The sequence below is a fragment of the Myiozetetes cayanensis genome, unplaced genomic scaffold, assembly GCF_022539395.1.
Source record: "Myiozetetes cayanensis isolate MyiCay16 unplaced genomic scaffold, myiCay2020 scf3, whole genome shotgun sequence".
In the NCBI taxonomy this organism is placed as follows: Eukaryota; Metazoa; Chordata; class Aves; order Passeriformes; family Tyrannidae; genus Myiozetetes; species Myiozetetes cayanensis.
In genome coordinates, this window is record NW_026087521.1 from 6,880,830 (window position 1) to 6,900,795 (window position 19,966).

General features: G+C 42.2%; 1 protein-coding gene across 4 annotated transcripts in view; it reads right to left on the reverse strand.

Moving 5' to 3' along the window:
• FAM107B (family with sequence similarity 107 member B) overlaps nt 1-19,966 on the reverse strand; it is a 60,228-nt gene that overhangs the window by 16,406 nt on the left and 23,856 nt on the right. Inside the window, exon 2 of one of the 4 annotated variants that reach the window (XM_050324192.1) lies at nt 5,606-5,739. The exons of 2 other annotated variants lie outside the window; for them this stretch is intronic. The gene's annotated coding sequence lies outside the window, so the exon portion shown is untranslated. Of the gene's footprint in view, nt 1-2,967; nt 3,114-5,605; nt 5,740-19,966 lie in introns of those variants that run through there. One more of the 4 variants, XM_050324191.1, reaches the window with a different exon arrangement.

The following is a 19,966-nucleotide window of genomic DNA, read 5'->3' on the forward strand; positions in this document are numbered from 1 at the left end:
ATGCAGCTGCGTGATGAGAGGTGCCTCTCCCCTCCTACCACAACAGGAGGTATAAGAGTTCTGGGAGAGGAGATGGAGATCTTCCAAAAGGTCCCCTTTTCGTCAGACAAAGACTAAACTCAGGTACAGATTTTCCCTGCAACAAACTAGTTAGCATCTTAACTTAAATACAGGCAGTACAAAAGACACTGGATGAAGACTGGCACACTGTGAACAGCACCCATCTTCCCTAAATCCTGGTCTGTAATCCACTTGCTGTAACACTGTGATTCCAATCAGGGACTATCTGCAGATAAAGCAGACAGTGCATCTTACATCATTTATCTTTCCAAACCTTCCAGCACGTTTATTAAAGACTTTGTATTCCCCATACTCATTTCGCTCAGGACATTGTGATTACTGAAATCCCTGGAACAGGGTTAGGAATGCAGAAAGCCATCCTGATGGCAAGGAGAAGACCCAGTGTTTTGGACACCTCTCAACAAAAAGACCCTTAGTGTTTTCATCCCACAGAACAGCATGTGGTGCACACCCCACACCATTTCATCTATATTATTCCTTTGAAAGGAATAAATCATGACTAGCAAAGGCAGGAAACTGAATATACAAATAACTTTCACCAATACACTGCACAGGTAATTATTATACCGCAATAAAATGACTTTCAGGAGATAATTGAAATTATGCCTCTTAGGAAAGGCACTCAACAGCACAGTTTGCCACTAGATTAATCCCCAAACGTAACAAGCAATTTATTTATACATGGGTCAACAGTGACTCACATGCACTTCTGAAATGACGCATTTTTTAAAGAGATTTTAAGATTAGAAAAGCAAATAAGATCAGTTTATACTCCCTGCAGCTACAGTGTACCATCAGTGTTGTAAACCAATCAGTGCAGGCCACTAAATTAAAAATCAGGGCAAGTTTGGTTGAATAAAATTTAACTACATTAAAAAATAGGATTCCATATGAAAATAGAGTCTTGATTCAAAATCAGAAGTCCAGAGAGTGAGTGGACAGTTTCTTCAAGGGCTTCACTGTTGCAAATGTTAAGAACAATCAAACAGTGGCACCCAGTGGTAAAGGACTTCCTGCAAATAGGAACAGAATAGAAAAAGTGGGGGGAGAAGGGGGGGTTAAAGGGAAAGACTGAGCCAAATCCATGTTTATATAAAAAACCGCTAAACTGAAAGAGCAAACAGACTAAATTCCACACCATTTTACCAAAAAAATCTCATTTCTAAGTCATTCTATTTCTGCAAACATCAGCATTGGAGGACAGCGATTCTTCAAATACAAGAGGTTTAACACCAAACAGGTGTATTTTTGAGGGAGAGGGAGAAATCCAGAGCAGGCAGCACCTCTTATAAATTGCTGAGTGGAAACATTTCAAACATCTGACTCGAGATACCTAAAAGGAGACTGGGGAATCTTGACTGCTCTTAAAATCCAGTTTACAGGACTTCAGCAAGATTCAGGGAAGAGAGAAACACGTGGATGTTTTTGCACTTGTTCTGTATTTTCTTCACAAGACCTAGAGAGTAACACGTGCCCCAGTGAGGCCAAGAAACATCCAGGATCAAAAGGGAGTATGTCATACTCCTGAGCCAGAAATCCTCTTCTGGATGCTGTGATGATAATGAGGATGACAATGATGGAGGGTCCTAGCAAATATTCAACATTCAAGCCATTCAAGTTTATGTCAGATATAATTCAAAAAGGGTAAAATTACCTTTGATATACGGGGAAAAAATATTCTGGAAAAAAAATATTTTGGAGCAAGAGAAGAGGCAGGTTACTTGGCACCCATGTAAACATGACAAATAGCAACCAAACAGCACAGTAAACACAATTTTCTTAATTATAAAGAAAATAGGAAGTTAAGAAGCAAACGAAGAACAACATCAATGAGCTGAATATGCCCTATATTGAGGCAGTTCTAAGAGCTCTGCTCATTTGACTTTTAATAAGTGAAAATTAATACCAGTCTGATAATCCTATAAGCAACAAGCCTGACAATGGTTTAAGAAATTTTGTTGACTGTCTAGAAAACAAATTGCTTAAATAAAGAGCACATTTCAAAGCGAGGGGAATAAATAAACCCCTAGATTTAGTAAAAGATTTGTGTTCAGTGGCATGGAGATACCAAATTACAGAATCATAATTATCCCTTTCAGTTCTACAAATTTAAAATCCACGAGTGCAATTAATAAGTGTTTGCAAGGGGGTCAGAAGATTAAAATCTCTGCATTAATCAGGTAGTTATGCATTCAGTAGCTTGAGCAGCAAAAATGAGACCGAGCAAAGTATCTCACACGCTGCCTCAGTTACTCCAGCGCTGTAAAGCCCCAAGTCTTGCCAACCAGAGCACAGCGGGGCTGCTGAACCAGACTTTGCTTCGTGCCACGTGCTGTTCCTCAGGGCACAGCAGCATCCTGCCTGGAGTTCGGGCACAGCACGATCTGCTGAGCTGTCACAGCTCCCCTACCCTCTGGGGCTTTCTGAATGACAACTTGAAAGGAATTCTAACCACCCATAAAAGAAGCCCATTTTCAACAAGTTTAAAAACACTGACATAATGAAAAACACACAGTCCACTGCAGCTTGCCAGCTTCCTAAACACTCATACGTAGTTATGTAAAAGTTAAGTACTTCTTCAGACGAAGCAGATACGTATCAATTACCTGCCAACTCAAAAACTCAAGTTCCTTTCATTTTCTAGGAAAAAACCCTTTTCCTAAGAGGGAAAAAAAAAAATCAGCACTGGTAAAGATTGCTTTTTTTCTTCTCTTTGGTGACAAACAGCTCAGAGCAAGCATCCAGCCTCTGTTTTGATTTCTTAAAACACGATAATTTCTTAGAAACAGTGAAAAGGAAACAAAAAGAAATCATTTCCTTAAACCTATTGCTACTCCAAACTAACACACTCCCAGCTTAATCACAGGAAAGAAATAAAACATTCACCTCAAGGAGTTAGTCTTGGCTCAGGCAACTACATCCACATTCCAGCCTGCACTGTGTCCACAAAGAGACACCCTTCATTGCCCAAACGTGTTTTATCCACTCAGCTGGCGGAGATACATTTAGGTATGTGGCTCCTCACTGCACCTCAGTTGACAAAGAAACCACTACAAAGAAAGGCAAGAAAGACCTGAAAGAATAAGGCAAAAAGAAAGAGGCAAGTAAAACTGATGACCAATCTTCCAAAAGTGAGGTAGAGTAACAAATTAAAGAAAAGGCTGTTCCACACCCTACTCGTGACCTTAACCAAAGGCACGATGCCCTAATGGTTTAAAAGCAGTGAGTGGGTGTAACAACGTGTGGCAGCCAGAACAAGCCTCCTGGAAGTGTGTGCTACAAGAGGCAGGGCATCCACCATAAGAGCCTAGAAGAGCCAGACCTGATACACATGATTTTATTAAACTGCAACAGTGATTCACAGGAGCTCTGCAAAGAACGTGACATGCCGCAGGGCATATAGTAGCACATCTTCTGCTCCCTGTTTGCTAGAAGAGAGTTCTGAGAAACAGAATTTATAGAAAGTAAAAATGGACAAAAAATGTTGACACTGGATTACATCTGTCAAAGCTCGTGACTTTTTAGCTGTGCTCTCGATGAGCAGCTACAATCGGCAGCTTCTACTGCAACCTCGTAACTCAGGAAGCTGTGACACCAGGGCAGGGCTGAGTATCAGCCAGTGTGTTGCACATGAAAGGGTAGCACAGCCTGCCCTGCTTCTCAGACGGAAGGGCGTTGTTCTCTAAAGAAACATGCCTCCATCTCAACAGTGTATTGATGTGTTGCTCACACAACTGAGTTGCCTTCGGCTTTTCAGCCTTCCTGGAATAAAGAACCCAGTATGTCAACACCTAAAACAAAAGCAGTCACACAAGCTTAGCGTGTACAGAAGGGTGACTTTAGCTTACACTCTGGCAGAAGAAATTAAGTTGTGTATGGTGACATAGGACTGTTTCTAGGATGTTTTCTACATAGTCTTCTTTCTTTGGCCTTCTTAGAAACGCTTAAAGAGGTTCAGGAAGGGTGAAACAGACCACCACTCCCTAATCCCTCAGAAAGGAACTGTTCAACAAGTTCCAAGTTAACAAAGAAGAACAAGAAACTAGAGGGATGACCCCAGTGTCTTCACAAAGGGATTGTTTGTTGAGCTTGTGAGCTGGTGGCAGGAAAGGAATTTCCTACAATTGTTACCTTTCTGCTTGAGAGACCACCTGGAGGAAAGTCTCAGGCTGTCCCTCCTCAGTAGCACTCACAAAGAGGGCGAGCTGTGTCATTGGAGATAGTAGGACCCCTCAGCTCTGCTCCTCACATCCTTCTCCAGGGCTTGTGAGAGGATGGCTCACTTGCTTTACGTGCTACAGAAGTGGAATTGAACTGGACTTAAACTTGAACTGTAAGACCTCTAAAGTATGAAAGTTGAACAACTGAAAAACCCTCAGTAGTCCTGAAAGGCACTTTGGGGATCTCCATCAAACCACTTTTATCTCAAAAAGTCACAGGCTAGTTCCCAATGGTGGCAATAAGCGAAACAAAATGTGACATTCTCGTCTCTTCACGCCCCAAAAAATAAAGAGAAACCTTAAGGAAGCAAAAAACTGAAGTGCTGCAAAAACAAGACCCCAGTAGAGCCAAGAAAGGGGCCTGAAAGGCTTTATCATAAAGCTGAGGCTTTATCATAAGCTGAGGAACAAAAGCAGCATGAGGTCACAGCCTGGCTCTCGCTAGTCAAGGTTCACAAAAGCAGCACACAGAGCCCCCAGAGGAGCGAATGCCATTTGTCATTTGCAGATAGCCTGGCAGCCACCTCTCTGCAAGGGGGTGCTGCCAGCCCAAAGAGAAGAGGGTTTTAAAAAACCCTCCTCACGAGCCTTGGAGCCCTCTTACTAACATCATTTCACAGGTGACTCAGCTTAGTATACAACAGGCAGGCTGAAAAGCTGTCCTCCCGTTTTAACTGCAGCAGCTTAATGAATAGGATGAATACTTATTGATGGGCAGTCCTAACTTCCACTGCCAGCTGCACCTCTTCACACCCTAGGCCAGCTCTGCTCTTTGTTCCGCCTGCTGAACACACAACTCAGGGGCTCTGAGCACCTGCTGGGCCTGCGACTGAAGAGGGAAACTTTCAGGCCAACAAACTTTCTATGCTGGCAATAAACTGCACCTGAAGGACTCCTTAAAAATGTCACCATGCGGTGTGGTCAGCAGGACATCATCTCACTGTCTCAGATGTTTGTAAATGGAAGAAAGAAATGGCAAGAAGTGTTTCTGCCATCCTCTTCCTGTGCTCCTTCAATAGCTGAATGGGCTATTTAAGTAAAACAAAAAAACCCAAAACAACAACAACAAACAAACAAAAAACCCAAAACAAACCCAAAAAAAACCCCAAAGCAAACCAAAGAAAAAAACCCCCAAGCCAGAAAAATTATCATTAAAATTCCAATGAGCCCATATGAGCCCAAAACACTTTTCAAAAGGTGCTGTGCTGCATCCCAAAGAGCACTGCCTCTTGTGCTTCCTATCACTAAATTAATTACTAATTTTTTCCATGACTGCATAACCTACAAACATGATATGGACTTACCAGACAGAGAAGAACTGTCTTTATGATCCAGGGTAAAAGGTGAACTGGTATTTATGTATGCATCTCATGCAGTGCTGATTCCTCGGGTCATACCTCTCTACAGGAGAGGTAGTCTGCAAATGTGAGCACTGTTTCTAAAAAAAATAAAAGGAGGTGGAAGCACCTTTCCTTTACTGTAAATTCTTGACCTGTTACTAGTCCCATGAATCTGAATAAAACACACCAACCTGCCACAACACTTTCAAACATTTTGACCCATGTTGCTCAAGTTCCTGAACACACCACTACTTGTCCATCACCTTACAATACAATTACTTTCTCAACCTGCTTGCTTAACAAGCAGTGTAGAATTCCAGATTTCAAAGTAGAATATTAACACCTGCTTTGTTTTTGGTTTGGTTTTGTTTTTAAATTAGACAATCACATATGTTTTAAAGCTGCAAAAAAATTACTGAGTGTGGGGAATTAATCAAAATATGAAGTGAGACTGTTCATTAGAATGGTCTTGGTCACGTCAGAGGCTCAGTAGGAAGGCTGCCCCACAATTACCATGAGGAACTGAGTCAAGACAGAAGAGAGAGGTTCTGTTCTCAGTTCTACCAAAAGCTGGATTTGTGATGCTGAGCAAGTTGCCGAGGCTTAAATTACTCTGGAACAATCTGTGGTTGTCAGCAGAAGACAATATGTTGGATACCAAGCATGGAGAGAGCAAAACAGGCTTTTCTGGACGAGCAAATCAGTAAGAAACATCATAAATTACAACAACACTATGCTTTGTTCTGTTATGAGCAGCATACTTTTCAGAAGTTTTGGAACTGTTTCATGTTAAGCACTCTTTTTTTTTTAGGATTGAACAAATGCTTGTTTTAGAATCAAGAGGCAAAATCCAAACAGATAATTTGCTGAACAAAGTTTCGAAAATTAAATAGATGATGTTTAAAATAAGGTACAAAGTTATGGATTAACAGGTACACAAAAGAAAATTTAGAGAGATATTAGAGTTACTAACACAGAGGCTGTGAACTAGGGGCTGCAATAGAAATGCCAAGGATTTGCAAGCCTCATGCCCGAAGGACTGACACCATTTTCATCCTAAGCCTATTTTTATGAATTTCTTCCTTCCCAAGTTATTACCAAAGTCCCCAGTGTTTTCTTTTATTTGTTATTTGTCTGTGGATTTATCTTCTCAACAACAAAAAGAAACACATTAAACACATGCTTTTTTAAGCTGCACTAGTAAACATGTTCTCAGAAATGACTCCAAGATGAAAATCCACATTGAAAAGCCGGAATGAGAGCTGGGAGCCTGAGGGCTTTCCTATCCCACTGCTGAATACAACATGTTCTTCTTGAGCATGCTAGCAATAAGACAGAGACCCATTTATCAAAATCTGTCCTCTTTAAAACAGCATGTATTCCTCAACAGCCCTGGTGCTCAGCAGAGTGTAAATGCTGCACCTTCAGCCACTACCCCAATGTGAGTTTATATAATGTTACACATTAGTGTTAAAGATTACAGCAAATGTTTGCTACACTTAAGTCCCATTTCATCAAGAGAATGTTAATAGTCATCCTTTAATGTGAATGTTTACAAGTCAGCCAGAACTTTTTTTGTATCATCGAAGATAATACGATGTTAAACATAATATTCTGACCTGCTACACTGAACCCAGCAGCCAGGTTGCCCAGAGGATGTTGTCCCACCTGCTGCAACATTGATCCCCCAAAAAGATCGGAAAAACTGCACAGAAACACAACAAAGGCAGCAACAGCATCCATTTCCAGTTTAGAAATGCATTTGGCTATGAAAGCAAACAGGCTGGCAGAATTAATCCAGGAGCCTTCCCCTGACAGATTTGTCAATAATAATTCTTGTTCTCTCACCTGCACCTTTCCAGCACTGCTGAGAACAGTAACACCACAGGTAGCAATGGCACCACTCTACAACTGGTAAATGTTTGAACACGGTGAATATGGTTTGAACACAGCGTTTCCTTGTCCAGGTGTGTGCCCTTAAGGATCTTTCCAGCAGAAAATGGTGAGCTCCACCGGTCCCATATCCCCATATTGGAGAAACTCTAGAGCAACTTGTGCTCTACCTGCATGAGCAAACAGGCCCTGCAAGGAAGCAAAACCCTCAGAAGAGACAGACATGGTCAGCTGGGATGGTGCAGCTTCTGCCTGTGCAATGTGCCAGTGAGAATCAGCACCTGGGTCTATCTGTGTCAGTATGCAGTGAAATTACTCCAGAGTGGGAACAGCTGTGCCAGCATAAACACAATCAACTACTGCAGAGAATCCTACCACTTCAACCCTACAGACAAAGCAGAACAACTTGCAAGGAAAGGTTAGAATCCCAGCGACACTGAGGTGACAAGATTTCAATCATATTTAAGATTCATTAGAGCTCATGTTATACATTTATTTTACACAAGGCAATTGGAACCAAAATTAAAACAACCTCACTGTTCACACACACCTGAGGGAGTCACTATGCTCCACCAGTCCACACAGAGAGCTGAAACATTATCTCCACTTTATATTCTGTATTGTACTGGAAACCAAAGGCCTCTGGGATATAAAATAGGAGAATTTTTGTAAATGTTAATGACTGCCTTCAATGTTGCATCTCTCCAGAGAGACACAGCTATCAGCTCATCTTTCACACAAAGGTAACATCCCGCTCACATTTTAGGCAACTGTTTAGTTCAAATTTTCCAGATAAAAAAGATGTTGATTGCCACCTTCATCCCCAAACCTTGACCAGAACTATGGACCTGTTTGCTGCAAACTGGGCCACAGGAGGAGCAATATTATGTGCCTTTGAGGAGGGTGACAGTCACCCCCATGAGAGTCCACCAACACAGCAGTGTTTGGTACGTAGCTAAGCTAACAACCCCACAGTTTCGGGTTAAACACCCTCTTTCAAGAGCCATTTCCCTCTCACCAACACACGTAATTACACATACACCTCAGGGCCTGGTGGAACAAACAGTGTCTTTGTGGTTGGACCGGGGTGCAGGTTTTGACTCAGGAAGTGTATGTCTGCAAATTAATTTTGATCTGCACACCACTGTGCTCAGTGCTTTCCTATGGCTTGTGTTCAACATAAACATTTACTACCATTGAAAACCCAATGCTTCCAGGAAAACAATGTTTAGTTAAATTCACACAGTGATAAAAAAACTGCAATAAGACCATCAGAAGTTTGAAATCAATGGATGAACCTTGCCAGACAGCAACAGCAGGTTCACTAAAGTGCATGCCAGCAGTTCACCCTCAGAAGTACCACTCTCACTATTAGGGAGATGAACAAATTTGTTAGTTGTTTCTAGAAGAGCCAAAATGGGTAAGTTCATAAAGGCTAGAGTACAGACACTTATCAGGAAAAAGAGGTCTATGGACAATTTCAGAGTTTTTTTCAGTGTCATCCAGACAGTATTTCTATTGCCAGAGGTGCTGACATCCATTTAACAGAAGATGTCTGAACGTGTCTTTTAAATATCCCTTCCCAAAAACCTCCTGTGGGACAGCTGCATTACTTCAGCAAGTGGGTCGAGAGGCAGGAGGAGACAGTACATTAACCTGAGTAAGGCAGACGCACAGAAGGCCACAGCAACAAGAATTTCATCCAGTTTCTCACATCTCATTCTATCCTTCTTTACATCAGATAAGTCAATGTAGTTCAGCTGTAAATGCCTTCTCTTAATCTTACCCAATACCGCAGTTAAAAGCACCGACTGTCTCTGTCTCTCTTAAGACCTTTTACACATCCCACTCTAACCCTTATTTATATCATTATGATTATTATCTAATTATAAACAATGACTTGATTAAAACATACATATTTATAGAAGCAGTCATGTCACCTACCTTTAGGCCTTTAACTGCTGCAGCTAAAATGGGAAAGCAAGCTCCTTATAGCATTAGCATGGTTATCCAGAGGGCAAATCAAAGCAGTGCTAAAGTCAAATATCATCACTCTCAAGCAGCTTCCAGACACCCCTGCCTTCCTCCTCTGGAGTTATGAGAAGTCCAAGGAACTCCCAAACTGCTTTTTAACAGCAGTGGGCAAGGTCCCTTCAAAAATCAAAACAGCTAGAAATTCCAGCCCAAATTTCATAAACTACAAGAATACTGAACAAATCAAACCTGCCACTGCTTTCTACAATATCTCCAGGATGCCAGTTACTCCCAGCTTCACAAACTGTATGGTGTAATACCATGGAAAATACTCGGTTTAATCACTTCCTGTATTATTCACCACATTGTGTGCAATACCTTGTGGATTAATTATCTAGATAACAAAGTGACTGCAAGTGCCATTAACGTTGTCGGTCTGAAGTAGTCACCTAAAGAATGAGAGCAATGTGCCCCTGCCATCTACGGTGTGAGAGAAGCTGAATCGAAGAAGAACCCCCTCCTACATGCTACATATGGGTGACAAAAACCCACCTTCCTCCCTGCGCAGGAAGGTGACTAAACCATTATGAAAGTGTGGAATGTCCCAGTGGTTGGGAAAACTGAAGAAGGGAAAGAGCTCTCACACCTGGAAGTCGAGTGGTTTAGAAGAACGGAAGGAAGGGTCACCAAGTCTAACACATCTGAGTTTCCTTCACTTGAAATCCAATGAGGAGCCAGAGCCTGGGAAGTAAATGCTATATGATGAAAACTACTTTTTAAGTTCTCTGTGTAGAATCCCAAAGAGTTGTGCAATACCATCAATAGCTGAACTCACTGCAGATCCCCAGCACTGCCTGGTGAGAAGGTGGCACACATACACCCTGCCAGGCACCCAAACTTGGCCAGAAATGCTCATCTCCTGGCATGGAAGTGGCTAGTGAAACATCAGGCACAGGGCAAGGGTGGAAGAAAGACACAGTCACTCACTCAGTTGGACAATCCACTTCCTCTAGCAGTGACATCTAAAGGATAATGTGCCCAGGCTAAGCTGGTCCTTTTGGTTGAACTAAACCAATCCAGACTTTTTAAGCAGAGGGAAAAAAAAAAAAAAAAAAAAAAAACAACACACAAAACAGCATTTATCCTATGAATAAATGCTGAAGAGGGGGCTGTTCAGCCTGAGGAAGAGAAGGCTCAGATAAGACTTTACTGTAGCCTTTCAATATATAAGGGCAGTTCATCAGAAATATGGAGAAGGACTTTTTATCAGGGTCTGCAGCAACAGGACAAGGGGCAACGTGAAAAAGGGTAAGTTTAGACTGGACACAAGGAAGACACTTTTAATGATGAAGGTGGTGAGGCCGTGGCACAAGTTGCCCATAGAAGCTGTAGATGCCCCACCACTGGAAACATTCAACGTCAGGTTGCACGGGGCTTTGAGCAACGTGATCTAGTGAAAGATGCCCCTACCCACTGCAGGAGGGTTGGACCTGATGAACTTTATAAAGACCTCTTCCAACTCAAACTCTTCTGTGACTCTATGACCGATCACAATTATATTAGGATAGGATAGACATGTTTTGGAGGCGCTTGTACCGGTGAACAAAAGCAGTCCAACACCCAAAGGGACAGAGCTCCTCTCTAGACCCAGGACACCCACACAAGAGAAGGAAGCCCTCGAGCAGGAATTACTGCTCTCCCTAACTGCAGATGTGGCCACGTACCACCCCTGGGAACACAGCAGGAAACATCTCATTTCCGTGTGCCCTGGTTAGGCAAAAGGCACGGATTTCTGTTTGAAGGCAATCTAAACTGCACTGCTGGAAATACCAGTGGAAATATTTCTGTTATTTCCAGACCACCAAACACAAGTAGCACTTGCTAGTTTACTACTCTGGTTTCCAATTTGAGAAATGCCTTTAATGGAAGCGCTTCCTTGAACACCAACCAAATGCCACTGAACATAAATGTGCCTAAACTATGTCTCCAAGAGAGCTCTGTTTTTAAATTAACTGAGCATGTTCTAACTTAAAAGGGGGGGAGAGGAGTGAAGAAAAAAAAAAAAAAAACAAAGAGGAAAAGAGGAAAAAAGTCTCTCTTGTGGTATTATTCTTTCTGTGAACACAGGAAGAAACAGGTGTTGATACAAGAAGAAAGGAAAACAGATTTACATCTCCCAATCTCAAAGTGCTATCAGCAAAAATATTACAATATTGAGGCAGAGAAAGAGGAAGTTGCAAAACTGTTTAACATTTCAAGAAGCTGTGGGGCTTTTCACTCAGTGCTGTAGCTGGGGAAAATAAACATAAACTTTAAATATCAAAGAATGCTTTGGGTTGGAAGGGAACTTGAATAACATTCAGCTCCAACACCCCTGACATGGGTAGGGACACCTTTCACTAGGCCAGGTTGCTCAAAACCCTGTTCTGCCTGACCTTTAACATTTCTAAGGATGCCACCACTTCTCTGGGCAACCTGTTCTGCAATTCACCATCCTCACAGTAAAGAATTTCTTCCTAACATCTAATCTAAACCTGTCCTCCTTCCATCTAAAGCCATTCCCCTTGCCCTATCATCACATGCCTTCTCCAGCTCTCTTGTAGCCCCTTTAGGTACTGGAAGGTGCTCTAAAATCTCTCCAGAGGCTTCTCTTCTCCAGGCTCAACAATCCCAGCTCTCCCAGTCTGTCTCCATGGCAGAGGTGCTCCAGTCCCCTGATCACCTTCGTAGCCTTCTCTGATCCAGCAGATCCCTGTCCTTCCTACGCTGAGGGCCCCAGAGCTGGGGTAGAGCAGGACTTACCAACTCAGTAACAACAGCCAAACAAATTAAATGCTGCATCCGTTGCTACAATTAAATTATGCAATTACTGATAGAATCATGTATGTTTTCCCCTAGTGTACCATACCCTGGGCAGAGATATTCTGTAGCTGTACATATTTCCTGGGCTATAAATTAAACACAAGCCAAATTCACCCTTTCCGCAATGCTATTAAAAATCGAGGGAAATTACTCCAGGGATAAATCTGGCCCAGTGATGTTTTTCAACAAAAATGAGTTTCAGAATAAATTCTACTAAAATAGGGCTGTGTGGAAATACTTGAAACATTTTCACTTGTGTTCCCAGAGCACTTGTTTAAAAATATATTGGAACAGATAGTTCCCAGTATTAAACAGATGGAAAATTTGAAGACAGTATTTTAGAATACCCTATTTTCAGGTGATCAGCCTGATATTCTTACTGTTTTTGTGGCAGATGGTTGTGTTGTTGTTGATATTTCAACTTTTATTTATTTTGTGGTTTCTGCCCTTTTTTGGGGAAGGGTGTGGGGGGGAGGGACTGTGGGATTTTTTGATTGTTTTGGGGTTTTGTTCCTTTTGGGGATTTTTTAGTAATTCAGTATTTGCAGTCTTAAATAAAGGCCACCCTATATGCAGCTCAGGTTGTGTACCACAATCTGAGGAACTCAAAAATTACAAGTGCACGTGGAAAATCAGACCCATGCATTCAAGATTTCAAATTTTTTTACGCTGAGATTACACAATCTGACAAAATACTACTACAAACAGCATCAGGTTGGACTCTCAGGTGGCACGAGCCGGAGCCAGTCTACTGAAATCAATTAATCTTCCTCAGCTTATCTGACTCACTCAGGGAACGTGGGCAATATTAACACTGCAGTTATCCACAAAGTCACACATGCAGAAGTGCTGGCAAGGGCAGTGGCCTCAGGTAACCTCCACACACGGCAGCACGACGCTGCAGGCCTGCACGGACGCACCCGGAACGCTGCTCCCACAAAAGAGTGCATCAACTAGAACGATGGAGACAGTCATAAAGCACAAAGCTGCTGAAAGCAATTTATCTACGGCAGTTTGCACAGTCAGCAACCATTGTAACCATATTTTCGTAGAAACACAGAAAAATCGGGCTGGAAGGAACTTTGAGAGGCCACTCACCCCTTCTCTGCCCCAGGGTGAGCTGTCATACACCTACACACCCCTGATGTCTCCTCCTTCTGAGGAAGTTTCTGAGCCAATTTTTTTCTTTCTTGATCTTAATCCAAAGATGTGATTTAAACTCGGTTGTTAATCTCATTTTAAGCCCCAGGCGTTGACATTTAAGGCTAATAAATATACAGGACGTCAAACTGGTTGGTTAGTTCCGATGTGAACATGGAGTTGAGCCTTTACTAACATGGAGACAGCAGAAGATATAAACAGGTAGGATTAATGACTTCTTCAGAGCAGGAGTCAGATGTAACAGAAATATAAAAATCTATTCACCAGTCTTTTTTTTTTTTTTTTTTGACTCCATTGGAGGAGATATTTTTAGCACATCTGGAGGAGACCACAGAGGTCATGAGAAAACCTGCAGTGGTCTCATCGAGGCCATCCTCTCCTCCACAGGCACCGAGAGGCAGCGGGTGTTCCCACCACCATATAGAAGAGGCCACTCTGTTCCCAGAGAGAGTGTTCTCCCCAGCCTTGCTCTGACCAAGCCTGGTTTTGACCCCCCAGCTTTTACAAGCTTGTCACAAAGTCCCCTTGCAATAGCAGAGGGGCCTGTAGTTCTCCTCCCCTCTGTTTTCCCACCAGAAAGTCACAGGCTCAGCAGAGTCCCATGGAGCAGACAGCTCCCAGAGCCCCTGCCTCCCAAACCTCCCAGGACACAAATCAGGAGATGGAGTCTGTGGAGGAAAGAAAGGGTAGGGGAAGGCATTAAATGTGCCATTTTGCAAAAACAGCACTTGGATGGCTCTCAGCAGCACAGAAGAATTCAGGACTAACAGTGCTATTGACAGCTCTTCTGGGATAAGGTAAAAGGAGAAGGGTCTGGACATCGGATCCTGGTCTTAAAAAAGTTTTGAATAATTGAAGCAAGGCCTGGATTCTTGTAACAAGCCACTGCAGCTTATTTAAAGAAAATAACGCACTAATAAGAACATTTATTTCCTTCCACATCTTCCAAGCATGGAATCGCTAGGATCTGTTTGGAAACGTTTCCATTGCTTCTGCCACAGTCCTGAAAACAATCTTGTGCTTGTGAAGAGATGCAACCCAGTCTCCTCATTGAGATTCCATGCCAGGATATCTATTTCTTCTATTTTTTCCCCCTATATATTTCTTTGCATGCAATTATTCAGAAAAATCATACTCCTTAATCTCCTAGGACTCAGTTTATTGCAATAATTGAGAGGGTTTTTTTCTTCTCTGATGTTCTGTTTTTCAGGGCAAGATTCCTTTTTGTGTGTATGATCCTTTTTCAATTATGCAAAACCCAAGGCAAAAGCGTAATAAAAAATGCAGCAACTCTGTTGCTTATTTCTGTGGTTTGACATTTTCATTTCATGTCATAATGAGTCTAATCAATCTCTCCTGCATTACACACATATCGTATTCCTAACCAGTAGCAATTAGAAATAGATAGCCATTTGCTTTCTTCCAGAATTGCAGAAAATTAATGTCACTTGTCACAAAAAGGAGTTCTGACTACAAAGAGCAATACACAAAACACAAAGTATTTTAATTTAACACCATTCTTCATGCAGTCGTCAAATCAAAAGCGACAGTGTTAAATTCTATTATTAGTCATCCTGCTTGGATCATCACTCTGAATAAAGGCATTATTGAGATGGAGACCTGCAAATCATTTTCTCAGAAGCCACAGACTCGCAAAATTAAACAATTTAGTCCTAAGCATTAAAAATCCTCAGTAAATCCCACAATCACCAAGAAAAGGCAGAAGTACCGAACAAGAAGCATTTGTAGTGGCTCTGTTGCTTTTTGTACAAGTGACAGGCAGGATTATCTCTTGGGTGACAAATGCATGATGCTTCCCATGACCCACATTAGAGATGTTGTACCCGCTGTGATCAGGAGCTGCACTGGCAGATTTCCATCCCACAGCTCGAATTCTCACAGCTGCCCACACAAAGGACTTTCCTGCTCTTCTCCAACACACTTTCCCTTGTTTTTGGAAAGGCAACAAGCACAGTTGTCCCAGTTAAGCCAGAGGTGCCCTGCATTCGTTCATGCCCTCCTGAAGACCCAACTGGTCTCACATTGGCAGCTGCAGTAAAAGCAACTGTTCTATATCCACAGGCAGCATGCAGTTGCTGCAACAGTCAGCTCTGTCCCAGCTGACAGAAAAGGGAGATGGCAGTGCTGTCTTCATATTGGTTACTGAAGTCTGGCCTTTAATTTCACTTGGAAGCTTGTCACTGCCTACTGGGTTTGCTCACTTGGTCCATCAGACTCTTATTCCTTAAAAAGTTCAAATACTGGGAAAGGAGGAGGTAGAAGCTGGTGTAACACTGAGCTGTTTCATATCTGTATCTCTAGAAGTGGCCATATCACACCCGAAGTCTGTTGCCCCACCCTCTCAGAGGTCAGAAGGCCACCTCGGTTTCAGTTCCCACTGCTGCCTGTCAGTTCCCATTCCTCAGCTCTCAACCATCTACTGAGATGTGACACCCATTTCATAAAAACATCCGCCTGTTCCACACCCATTAATGGGGAGAAAGAAAGAGTTGAGTCTTGCAGATGTGCAAAGCTCAGACAACAACAAACAGGTCACTGATCAGAGAAGCTCTCCAGGTGTATCCACTGTGAAAGACAGCACCAATTTTGTTCCCTCTCAAGGAAACCAGACAGACAGACAAGCAGCAATGCCTATTGCACAACTGCTTCATGAAAAGCAAGTGACACAATGGGGGACCCAGGACTTCTGCACACAAACCCATTTAAGGGAAACCCACACAGCACAGACAGGAGTGGGGGTGCAAGAACTGCACAATTGTTAGCTGGCATATTACTCGAATCTTGGACAAAATGTCATCATGGCCAGCCATCCCGGGGATTTCCAGGGCAGACTTAGGAAAGTCTAACAGCTCACCAGCTGCTACTAAAATCTGTGCTCCACAAGAGGCAAAAAAAAAAAAAAGTAAAATAAAATACCAGGTGATCTCTTATTAGATCCCAACATGCCACTGAACAAAGTAACAAGACAGGCAGGATCCAAAGAGTCTCCTTTATTACAGAGATCCCTTGAGTGAAATAAACAATTGCAGATTTTGAACACTGATGGTTATTCCTCACCCATATTTGTACATATCTTCCAAGTGCTGAGTAAATCAAAACCCAGGCAGAAACATACAGTGAAGGCCAGATCTTTCATCAAGTATATGGTCTGAGCAACTCTTCATATATAATTACACTGCCAAGTACTTGGTGAAAGAATTGAGTGGACGACAGCATATGCTTCTTGTAAAGCAGACCTTTGTCAGACAAGAATTAAATTAAGATCCACTATAGGAACTGTATCATACAGCTTAAAAGAAAACCACATGTGCAGGCCAGAAATTGGGGGTAAAAACCTTGAGGAGAAATGTCACCTGAGGTCCGCTCCTTACACAGGAGGTTCAACAGCAAGGGATACTATTATCCATTGCATCCACAGAACCGGCAGGTTGCTGCTCCGAAGCAGCTGCTTGATTATTTAGCTTGAAAGTTGGACTATTCCTTGCCTTTTCTCTGGTGTGGCTTTCAGCTGCACTGCTAAACCCTCTGGTGGCACAGCAGTGCCAGACAGCAATGTGCTTCATGTGGGACCAGTGTCTTCAGGCCGAGTGAGGGCCTGGGACAAACTACATGTGGTTTGTAAGGCATCCTGCAGTGGGGACCACAGCACTCTGCTAATGCCAGAGGCACCTGGAAGCTGTCATGGAATTTTTGAGGACATGGTTCAGTACATTCACACCAGCAGGTTGACACGGGCCATTCTCAGTGCTGGCTTCTTGTCACAGAGAACAACAAAGAAGGAAGCAGTCAGTGAGAGGCAGAAACCTGTGCAGTCAGCAGAGCAGCAAGTGACTCACACACTGCAGAGGTGCACACAAGACTAGTCCACGCTTGTCAGCGCTGGGTATTACACATAATAACTCCAACAGCCTGCATGGTACAGATACCAGGTTTGCAGCCTACACATCTGCCAGTTTTCTTGATAGATACTGAAAACCAGCATCCATCTAATCACTTACCAGCAATGATTCCCTTTCCTGCTGCAATCTTCTGTTACACAGTGTCATCTGGTCCCAGAGACTTAAAATATACAAATAAAGAATATCTGATTTTTTTTTTTTGTTAGAATAGTGGAATAATTAACTGATACATTGAAACTTCAAAAAAAAAAAAATTGAACTTCACCAACTGCAAATAATCTGCAAAGCAGTGATTCAGCTCAGTGTGTGATTTTACACACATGCAGAGACACAGGTTTTCCACATATTAAAATAACACTACTAATTAAATGCTACTAATGAACAAAAGATGTGGTCAGCTCTCCTTTGGAAAGCCTATCACACAAGTATGGCACTTAATCAATAGGGAGACAACGGTAGTCAGATACAATGTGGCAATTTCATTCGAACACAAATCCTGCTGGCACTGAGGCTGAAGACAAAGAGTGTCAAGGAAAGCGTCCAGACCTTTCCTGCTGTGAACATTTCTCGTTTTGAGAGAAGCAAGAGGATTTTGTATTTAGAAGTTACTCCAACAGAAGCACACACTTTTCCCTTTAACATTTTGCTTTAAATTACGGATAAACAACTTGTAAGATTGCTCAAAGATCTTCAGCCCCCAAAGAAGCAAATCAAGAACTCTGCCAGAAAAGCTGTGGGCAAACAAGATTACCTGTCTTGCTTGCAAGTGAGAATTGCCTGTTAAAAAAAAAAAGGCAGAATCATGTTTCCATGTGGAACACTTTAAAAGTATTATTATTAAATATAACATTTCAGATTTTTCCTCTCTCTTTTATTTCCAGTAATACACACACTCGTCTCTGCTTGTTCCACTAGATAACAACAGGTAGCAGAGCCAGTCATGTTCTTATTCAGTGTTCGTGTTCTAGGATTTGAGCCCTTCCCTCCAGGTTCTCCCAGAGGGCAACAGACCACAAGGAAACAGCCAGGCACATGCCAGGAGGAGAGGAATACAAAACAACCTGCATAGGGCTTTCAGACCCATCTTCATCACAGGCCTCAAAATATCCACACAGCTGGCAGAATTCCCATACCAATCTGAACTGGAGAGAAGGGAGGGAAAGACTGAAATATCAGGATGTTGCAATTTTGAAAATGTCATTAAAAATTTTAATTCTTAGCTAATTATATGGGCAGTGAGGGAATTTAAAAAAAAAAAAATCGAGCAAAGAGAAGTCATGTAATATGGCACCTAGATGGCAAGAGAGAGGCATTTATTCTGCCACACTGAGATTTTATATTCGCAGTCATCGCTGCAGTGCTGAGTGACGTGAAGCAAAGCGTTGCTGCTTCTTCCTTGTACCATTTTCTGCTACAGCACCCTCTGCCATCCAAATTCCTGCTCCCTCTCACACCTTTACAAAATGTCATTGCAGTGACTTTCTAGGAATTTGGGCCAAGTTCAAGAATCCCCATCTGCTCCCGCTGGAGAGGGATGAGATCAGACTGTAAATGCATGGCAGACTCCTCACAAGGAGACATGCGAATACAATTTGGACACATATAAAAGTCAGTCCCAGCCTTCTCCATTTAAATTAAAAACTTTAGACTCTCGTCTGTCTCCCTGTAATGAAACATTCATATAATCAGTTATTCATCCATTTAGGCTGAGTGCATGTATAGGCAAGCACTCTCAAGACATTTCATTAATCTACATTTATCTTTAAGCTGTTTAGAATTGCAGACGTGCGTGTACAAGATGAGTTTTTCAAGACTTAAAAGCAATTAGGTCTTGAGAAAAGTGGCTTTCATAGTACATGTTCTCACAGTTATTTAAATAAATTCAAATTAAATATATGTTTAAATCAGCACGAGACCTCTCATTAGACACCAGCGTTTTTTCCAATTTCAAGAGCTTTTTGGCACTGCTCTGCACTGCATACGTAGGAGCCGGCACCTGTGCAGGTAGTCAGCTTGCAGGATGGCTCCGCCTTGCAAACCTGAACACACACAACATGGGTTCAAAAACTGAATTTATAATAATTTTTTGTTATAGTTGGTAGCAATATGGAAATAAATATGCAAAAGGTATCACTCTCTGTAGGTTTTTCTCCACACCTGACTGGTTATCACGATAACCCAGGGCTAAAGCCAGGAGCAGAAGCATGATATTCATCTACTAACTCTTCCCAATTTACCTTCATGGTGCTTTCTAAAGCTGAGATCAAGCTTCCATACTTTGCAAGATGATGAACATTTAAAAAAAAAAAAAAAATCCAGAACACAAATCAAGTTACTTGAGGAATTACATGGAACTGGAAACGAGAGTTGGATCAGTAAGTCCCAGCCGAGCCACGTAAAGATAAGCCCTTCTGCATTTAAACAAGTCCTACACTTCTACACGTGTAGTAATTTCTAATCCTGCCTACTTAAACTCTAATGGAAGAGTCGTGAATTTTCCACCATTGGAAAAAGA